Raw genomic sequence first — 9,587 nt, forward strand, 5'->3', positions numbered from 1 at the left:
TCAACATGACCTTCATCCCGCGAACAAAAGCACCCACCGTTAGCACCAAGCATGGTGCCAAGTTCTCCATGTAAGTTTATCTCATGTAAGCCCACAAAGTCAACTCCAGTATGAACCCCGTTATACACAGGTGGAAACTGACATTTGAAGAGATTCAGAAGAACTCACTTTAGATGACAACAATTAAGTGGAGGACCAGGGATTGGAACCTAAATCCGTTTTACACTAAAGTCCGCTCCTTACCCCTTTCCACACTGAAGTTCAGGGAGAAAGCAAGGAGGGAGCCATGGCGATAGACTCCCGTGAGAAGAGGAAATAGCTATTCCTCTCCCTGGTTGGACTGTGGTATTTTCTGCTATGGTTCAGCTGCTCAAACTTCTGGAACAAGTCATTAACAGGTAGGGGAAGTCTGCACAGAATCCAGGGTCCCCAGTGACCCTCCTGGGGTAGAGAGTACAAATGAATGAACGCATCAATAGATTTCTGCTTCACCAAAGGAATCCATTTCTTTGCTTTCAGTTCAAAAGTATAACAATCTTTTTTTTTTGTAGTCAAGTCATTTCATCAAAAGCAAATGACAGCTTGATGGTATAAATGGTAAATTTCGAGGTGTCAGCCTGAGGAGACAGTGAAGACATTTGGAAGGGCTGACACTCCTGTGAAGCTATCAGGGAAAAAATTATTTTGAAAAATGTTCTGGTGACATGATTAACCCTAAAGGTAAGAGAGATGTAACCTTGTTAGGTTGGTTTGTTCTTTTATGAAGTAAAAGATGAATGGCTTTAACCAGCAAGCATTGAAACATTTCAACTCTCCTCTCAAGCAAAAAGAAAAAGAGAAAAAAAAAATGGTGATTGAGTACTTACAGTATGCAAGGAAGACACTGAGGCAGGCTTATGCCCTAAGAGACCGTCGTAGTCCTGTCCTGACACATGTCCTAAACCACAAATCAAAGCACTATGGTTGAGCGCAAAGGGCTTTAGTCTAGTATTCATATTAGAGATGGACTGGTCAGGTCTTGAGCAAGTGGTTTAGCTCCTCCAGACCTCAATTTCCTAATCTATAGCACGGGAATACTCATGCCTGTCTGATATCTCACAGGGCCATTACCATTAAAAGTAGAATTAACACAAGTGAAAGAGTGTTGACAAAAGTAAAAACATAATACGGCTGCCTGGTGGTGTAGTCACAAGACTGGGACTGGAGAAGTATGTCTCAGTCCTGGGTGGGCTGGCCTCATGACCTTAGAAAAGTCACTTCATCGCTTCCAGGACTTCCTAGGTGGGGGGAGAACAGAAGGGCCTAGTTTGTCTACTATTCAGTTGCAAACACATAAGATGTGATATGGGCTTGGTAAAAATAACGACTTCAGCCTTGAACTACTATGTCTTCAGAAAAAATTTCCAGAGAACTAAAATGCCATGGGTTGCAGAGGATGTCATTTGTAAGTAGTGGGTGGCTCATGTCCCAGGATCCATTGGGCTGCCTTGAAGGCTGGAGTGTCATGTGTTAACTGGTCCTCCTAGAATGGTCCCCTCCTACCGAGGTGTCCACAGAGAGCCTCTTTGGATGACCATTGCTATAATTTCCTTTTCATGTGTTGTAATTGGGGTATAATTGATATATAATAAACTGCATTTATTTAAACTCTACTCTTATTTTTGAATATATAAAAATGCTTTAAATGTTGCAATGCTTTTATATTTTATCTGCTTCACCTGTTAAGCCACCTTTCTATGTACATTTCTTCATCATAGATTTATATTTCTTCTTAAGTAGCCTGTCCAGGAAGACTCTGTTCTTTGTGGCTGTCGACTTTGTATTTAGCTTTTCATTAGTTTTCATTTTGGGTAAACTAGAAGCATTTTTGCACACATTTTTACTTTATCAGTTTACAGTCATCTCTATAATAACATTTGTGATCGAGTTCTAATCATTTAATATTCACACCATTTCATCTACCATCAAAATATGTAACCATCGTTCAGGCACACATTGAATTTCCCCAATCTAGTAGGTCTTCTTCAGGAAATAATTTAAGTAATAAACCACTAGTGTACTCACTGAAGAATATAAGAATTTAGCTATGGCAGTTTAATATTTTTGTTCTATGAATAACATAGTATTTCTGAGTGCACCCCAGAGCTGTCTGCAGGGAGGTTGCCAAAGCCTATGTCCATCTCAGGGCTGATGCGAGAATTACACGCAGCCATGACACATAATTCTGGACAGTTGTGCCCTGGACAGTGCTGTCCACATGTGAGGAATCATTTTTATGTAAGCCACTCATACTGTCAGCCAGAGGAATCAGACTTTCAGAAGGCCAAACATGACAGCATCCAGGAAGACACCACCGTGCTGTTAAATTCAGAGTGGTGTACACCCCTCTCAGATCACAGGTGCTGAGTTCGGCAAAGGTTTCTCTGGTACAGGGCCAGGGCCCTTTTCTTTTTAACATATTTATTGGAGTATAATTGCTTTACAATGGTGTGTGAGTTTCTGCTTTACAACAAAGTAAATTAGCTATACATATATATATATCCCCATATCTCCTCCCTCTTGTGTCTCCCTCCCACCCTCCCTATCCCACCCCTCTAGGTGGTCATAAAGCACCAAGCTGATCTCCCTGTGCTATGCGGCTGCTTCCCACTAGCTATCTATTTTACATTTGGTAGTATATATAGGTCCATGCCACTCTCTCACTTAGTCCCAGCTTACCCTTCCCCCTCACCGTGTCCTCAAGTCCATTCTCTAGTAGGTCTGTGTCTTTACGCCCATCCTGCCCCTAGGTTCTTCATGACCATTTTTTTTTTTTAGATTCCATATATGTGTGTTAGCATAAGGTATTTGTTTTTCTCTTTCTGACTTACTTCACTCTGTATGAGACTCTAGGTCCATCCACTTCACTACAAATTTCGTAGTTTCTTCTTATTTTCGTTTTCGTTTCTTCTTATGGCTCAGTAATATTCCATTGTATATATGTGCCAAATCTTCTTTATCCATTCATCTGTCGATGGACACTTAGGTTGCTTCCATGTCCTGGCTATTGTAAATAGAGCTGCAATGAACATAGTGGTACATGACTTGATTTAAATTATGGTTTTCTCAGGGTACATGCCCAGTAGTGGGATTGCTGGGTCATATGGTAGTTCTATTTTTAGTTTCTTAAGGAACCTCCATACTGTTCTCCACAGTGGCTGTAGCAACTTACATTCCCACCAACAGTGCAAGAGGGTTCCCTTTTCTCCACACCCTCTCCAGCATTTATTGTTTGTAGATTTTTCGATGATGGCCATTCTGACTGGTGTGAGGTGACACATCATTGTAGTTTGGGTTTGCATTTCTCTAATGATTAGTGATGCTGAGTATCCTTTCATGTGTTTGTTGGCAATCTGTATATCTTCTCTGGAGAAATGTCTATTTAGGTCTTCTGCCCATTTTTGGATTGGGCTGTTCGTTTTTTTGATATTGAGCTGCATGAGCTGCTTGTAAATTTTGGAGATTAATCCTTTGTCAGTTGCTCCATTTACAAATATTTTCTCCCATTCTGAGGGTTGCCTTTTCATCTTGCTTATGGTTTCCTCTGCTGTGCAAAAGTTTTGAAGTTTCATTAGGTCCCATTTGTTTAGTTTTGTTTTTATTTCCATTTCTCCAGGAGGTGGGTCAAAGAGGATCTTGCTGTGATTTATGTCATAGAGTGTTCTGTCTATGTTTTCCTCTAAGAGTTTGATAGTGTCTGGCCTTATATTTAGGTCTTTAATCCATTTTGAGTTTATTTTTGTGTATGGTGTTAGGTTAGGGAGTGTTCTAATTTCATTCTTTTACATGTAGCTGTCCAGTTTTCACAGGACCACTTATTGAAGAGGCTGTCTTTTCTCCATTGTATATTCTTGCCTCCTTTATCAAGGATAAGGTGACCATATGTGCGTGTGTTTATCTCTGGGCTTTCTATCCTGTTCCAATGATCTATCTTTTTGTTTTTGTGCCAGTACCATACTGTCTTGATTACTGTAGCTTTGTAGTATAGTCTGGAGTCCAGGAGCCTGATTCCTCCAGCTCTGTTTTTCTTTCTCAAGATTGTTTTGGCTATTCAGGGTCTTTTGTATCTAGTTCTAGTTCTGTGAAAAATGCCATTGGTAGTTTGATAGGGATTGCATTGAATCTGTAGAGTGCTTTGGGGAGTAGAGTCATTTTCACAATGTTGATTCTTCCAATCCAAGAACACGGTATATCTCTCCATCTATTTGTATCATCTTTAATTTCTTTCATCAGTGTCTTATAATTTTCTGCATACAGGTCTTTTGTCTCCTTAGGTAGGTTTATTCCTAGGTATTTTATTCTTTTTGTTGCAGTGGTAAATGGGAGTGTTTCCTTAATTTCTCTTTCAGATTTTTCATCATTAGTGTATAGGAATGCCAGAGATTTCTGTGCATTAATTTTGTATCCTGCTACTTTACCAAATTCATTGATTAGCTCTAGTAGTTTTCTGGTAGCATCTTTAGGATTCTCTATGTATAGTATCATGTCATCTGCAAACAGTGAAAGCTTTACGTCTTCTTTTCCGATTTGGATTTCTTTTGTTTCTTTTCCTTCTCTGATTGCTGTGGCTAAAACTTCCAAAACTATGTTGAATAAGAGTGGTGAGAGTGGGCAACCTTGTCTTGTTCCTGATCTTAGTGGAAATGCTTTCAGTTTTTCACCATTGAGGACAATGTTGGCTGTGGGTTTGTCATATATGGCCTTTATTATGTTGAGGAAAGTTCCCTCTACGCCTACTTTCTGGAGGGTTTTTATCATAAATAGGTGTTGCATTTTGTCGAAAGCTTTCTCTGCATCTATTGAGATGATCATATGGTTTTTCACCTTCAATTTGTTAATATGGTGTATCACGTTGATTGATTTGCGTATATTGAATAATCCTTGCATTCCTGGGATAAACCCCACTTGATCATGGTGTATGATCCCTTTAATGTGCTGTTGGATTCTGTTTGCTAGTATTTTGTTGAGGATTTTTGCATCTATGTTCATCAGTGATAATGGCCTGTAGTTTTCTTTCTTTGTGACGTCTTTGTCTGGTTTTGGTATCAGGGTAATGGTGGCCTTGTAGAATGAGTTTGGGAGTGTTCCTCCCTCTGCTATATTTTCGAAGAGTTTGAGAAGGATAGGTGTTAGCTCTTCTCTAAATGTTTGATAGAATTTGCCAGTGAAACCATCTGGTTCTGGGCTTTTGTTTGTTGGAAGAGTTTTAATCACAGTGTCAATTTCAGTGCTTGTGATTGGTCTGTTCATATTTTCTATTTCTTCCTCGTTCAATCTCAGAAGGTTGTGCATTTCTAAAAATTTGTCCATTTCTTCCAGGTTGTCCATTTTATTGGCATATAGTTACTTGTAGTAATCTCTCATGAGCCTTTGTATTTCTGCAGTGTCAGTTGTTACTTCTCCATTTTCATTTCTAATTCTATTGATTTGAGTCTTCTCCCTTTTTTTCTTGATGAGTCTGGCTAATGGTTTATCAATTTTGTTTATCTTCTCAAAGAACCAGCTTTTAGTTTTATTGATTAGTTGCTATTATTTCCTTAATTTCTTTTTCATTTTTTTCTGATCTGATCTTTATGATTTCTTCCCTTCTGCTAACTTTGGGGTTTTTTGTTCTTCTTTCTCTAATTGCTTTAGGTGCAAGGTTAGGTTGTTTATTTGAGATGTTTCTGGTTTCTTGAGGTAGGATTGTATTGCTATAAACTTCCCTCTTAGTAGTGCTTTTGCTGCATCCCATAGGTTTTGGGTCGTCTTGTTTTCATTGTCATGTGTTTCTAGGTATTTTTTGATTTCCTCTTTGATTTCTTCAGTGATCTCTTGGTTATTAAGCAGTGTATTGTTTAGCCTCCATGTGTTTGTATTTTTTACAGATTTTTTTCTGTAATTGATATCTAGTCTCATAGCGTTGTGGTCGGAAAAGATACTTGATACAATTTCAATTTTCTTAAATTTACCAAGGCTTGATTTGCAACCCAAGATATGATCTATCCTGGAGAATGTTCCATGAGCACTTAAGAAGAAGGTGTATTCTGCTGTTTTTGGATGGAATGTCCTATAAATATCAAGTAAGGCCATCTTGTTTAATGTATCCTTTAAAGCTTGTGTTTCCTTATTTATTTTCATTTTGGATGATCTGTCCATTGGTGAAAGTGGGGTGTTAAAGTCTCCTACTATGATTGTGTTACTGTCGATTTCCCCTTTTATGGCTGTTAGCATTTGCCTTATATATTGAGGTGCTCCTATGTTGGGTGCATAAATATTTACAAGTGTAATATCTTCTTCTTGGATTGATCCCTTGATCATTATGTAGTGTCCTTCTTTGTCTCTTCTAATAGTCTTTATTTTAAAGTCTATTTTGCCTGATATGAGAATTGCTACTCCAGCTTTCTTTTGATTTCCATTTGCATGGAATATCTTTTTCTATCCCCTCCCTTTCAGTCTGTATGTGTCTCTAGGTCTGAAGTGGGTCTCTTGTAGACAGCATATATATGGGTCTTGTTTTTGTATCCATTCAGCCAGTTTATGTCTTTTGGTGGGAGCATTTAGTCCATTTATATTTAAGGTAATTATCGATATGTATGTTCCTATTCCCATTTTCTTAATTGTTTTGGGTTTGTTATTGTAGGTCTTTTCCTCCTCTTGTGTTTCCTGCCTAGAGAAGTTCCTTTAGCATTTGTTGTAAAAGCTGGTTTGGTGGTGCTGAAATCTCTTAGCTTTTGCTTGTCTGTAAAGGTTTTTATTTCTCCTTTGAATCTGAATGAGATCCTTGCTGGGTAGAGTAATCTTGGTTGTAGGTTTTTCCCTTTCATCACTTTAAATATGTAGGGCCAGGGCCTTTTGATGTGTTTCATGACTCAGCAAGCCAGATGAATATGACCCAGCCCCCATTGCCCTGTAGCCACTTGTGGTACAGACCCACCTCACTTGAAGCGGGTGAATGCAATTGAATGGCTCAAGAGCAAACTGAATCAGACAGTGGCTAAGTTGATGGTCTCTCTTTGTCCAGTGATGAAACACATGCTTGGCAACTGACACTCTGGAATACAGGAAGAACGATTCTCTAAGGAAAAAGCCTAGGGCCTGGGAAAACCTGGATAGGAAGGACTGACTCAACATAGTCAAAGACTAGAATGCCCCTTGTAATGCCAGGAAGTCTCCTACCTTCTAGAATTCTCCTCATTGTCAGCTTCATGGTCAGAGGACAGGCTATTGAAACATTCAGGTGAGAGGTAATGGTGGCCCTGACTCGAGCAGCCAGCTGTAGGGACAGATGGGAGAGGAGCAATGTGAGGACAAGTCCTCGGTTGCCTGTTTGCATTGTCCAATTTCCAATAGATCAGAGCATGGAATATTTTTCTTTAACTATGACAAAACCCGACTTGAACTTGAGGCAGCAGGGATTTATAATCCTCATTTATCCTACATACTGTGAATATTCATACATTTCACTGCAGAAACATCACTTGTTTGACTACAGGCTCCTGCCCTAGTATCAGGTAATATACAATATAGTGCAATGTGTTATCTTTCTAAAATTTGAAATGTTCAACTCTCTGAACAACCACACATGGCTCCTAGGTAAGGGAGGGTGGACGTGTGTAGCACAGTGGTTCAAAAGGTGGGCTCTGAAGCCAGACTTCCAGTTTCTAATCCAAGCTATACCACCTAATAGCTGTGTGACGTAGGGTAAGTTACGTTACCCTTCTAAGCACTGACAAAAATAATGGCACCTACTTCATTGGATTGTTGTGAAAATTAAGTGAGCAAACAAACATCCAGTGCTAGAAGTTGCTTAATGCGATGAAGAATGACCTGGGGGCAAGTGACATAAACCAGGAAGCCAGACTCCTACACCCTAAGAGCTCCCAGCCATTATAAAAGAGGTGAGCGCTACAGGGTCTGGGGACCCTGGATTCTGGAAGGGAGCAAAGGGAAGTGTTTACTGGTAAAACTAAGCATCAACTGCCATCGCTTGAGGTTACAATGTTTGAGACCTGACACGTTCTTTTGGATCTAGACTTGACTCTGCTATCGCTTTATGCTTTGACCTTGAGAAAGCCCCTTGCCCTCCCTCCTCTGGATCTTTGAAAAGAAAGGAACACACCGCAGAAGAGCAACTCCGATCATAGATTTGAAAACCTCTCGCTTGCTAATTCCTGGGGGCTAAGGCAACACAATCCTTGTTTTCATAACCCAGAGCTACGTCCAGGGCCAGATCAGAGCAGCAGATGGACAGACCCAACTCCTAGATGTTTGTAATTGATCAGGACACACTATAATGAAGTAATTTTCTTGTCTTCATTCTCCATGTCAGCAGTGATCTGTCTGCCACGCAGGAAGAGTGACAGAGTAATCTGAGCCGCAGCTGAAAGTCTGCTTTTTCTCCACAGTTATTTAGCCTGCCATGAGCTGGGGCAGGTGGCGGGAAAGAGTCCAGACAAGCAGGAGAATTTGGCTGTCCTCAAAATACCATACAGGAACTTTAAAAATTGAACTGATTTATTTTTGTAATGTTTTCAATAATGTGTAAATTAAGGTAGAGTTTAAATCCGGGCTAAAGGAGAAATTTTATTTATTTTTTTCCTTAAAAAAATTGTATTTATTTATTTATTTATTTTTGGCTGTGTTGGGTCTTCATTGCTGCTCACGGGCTTTCTCTAGTTGCGGCGAGTGGGGGCTGCTCTTCATTGCGGTGCGCGGGCTCCTCATTGCGGTGGCTTCTCTTGTTGCAGAGCATGGGTTCTAGGTACACGGGCTTCAGTAGCTGTGGCTCACAGGCTCAGTAGTTGTGGCTCACAGGCTTAGTTGCTCCGCGGCATGTGGGATCTTCCCGGACCAGGGCTCGAACCCATGTCTCCTGCATTGGCAGGCAGATTCTTAACCACTGTGCCACCAGGGAAGTCCAAGGAGAAATTTTATGTGTTAGCAACCATGAAAGGGCCACAGAAAGATCTAATTGTATGATAATATTCCCTCTGATGTACCAAGCATTGCGCTTTGCATAAATAATGGGTTCTGGCAAAGAATATGTAACACACATTACTTTTCAGGATCCAAGAATGCTAAAAATTACCTGGAGATCTGAAGATGCCACTGGGGTTTACAAATATCTGGGTAGAGGCAAAGGGATCGCCACTATAGATCTGATTTACCAGCTCTGCAAGCTCAAGGCTCTGCCACGGCAGCTTGACACAAGCCTCAATCTTGTCAATTGAGGCATGGACATCCCAGACCCATAATCTGCCTCAAACCAGACTCTGGACTAGGAGACAAACCACATTTCCAGTGGGAACCTATGTGGAAGATGATGCCTCCACCACCATAAAACCTGCGTTAAAGGCCAAGTTGTGTGAATCCAAGTACCTAAGACCCTAGAATGCCCTTCATATACTCACTCTCTAAGCCAGTGGCTCATTTTTTCCCTAAGGTTTTATTATCTTGCACTTTTTTGACCTCCGAGAATTTGACAATAGCTAGGATTGAGACAAAACAAAGCATGACAACAGCAAGACCTGTCACAGATAATACTGAAACAAAGAGTTAGAAAATAA

The sequence above is a fragment of the Grampus griseus genome (assembly GCF_964374135.1).
Source record: "Grampus griseus genome assembly, chromosome: X".
In the NCBI taxonomy this organism is placed as follows: domain Eukaryota; kingdom Metazoa; phylum Chordata; class Mammalia; order Artiodactyla; family Delphinidae; genus Grampus; species Grampus griseus.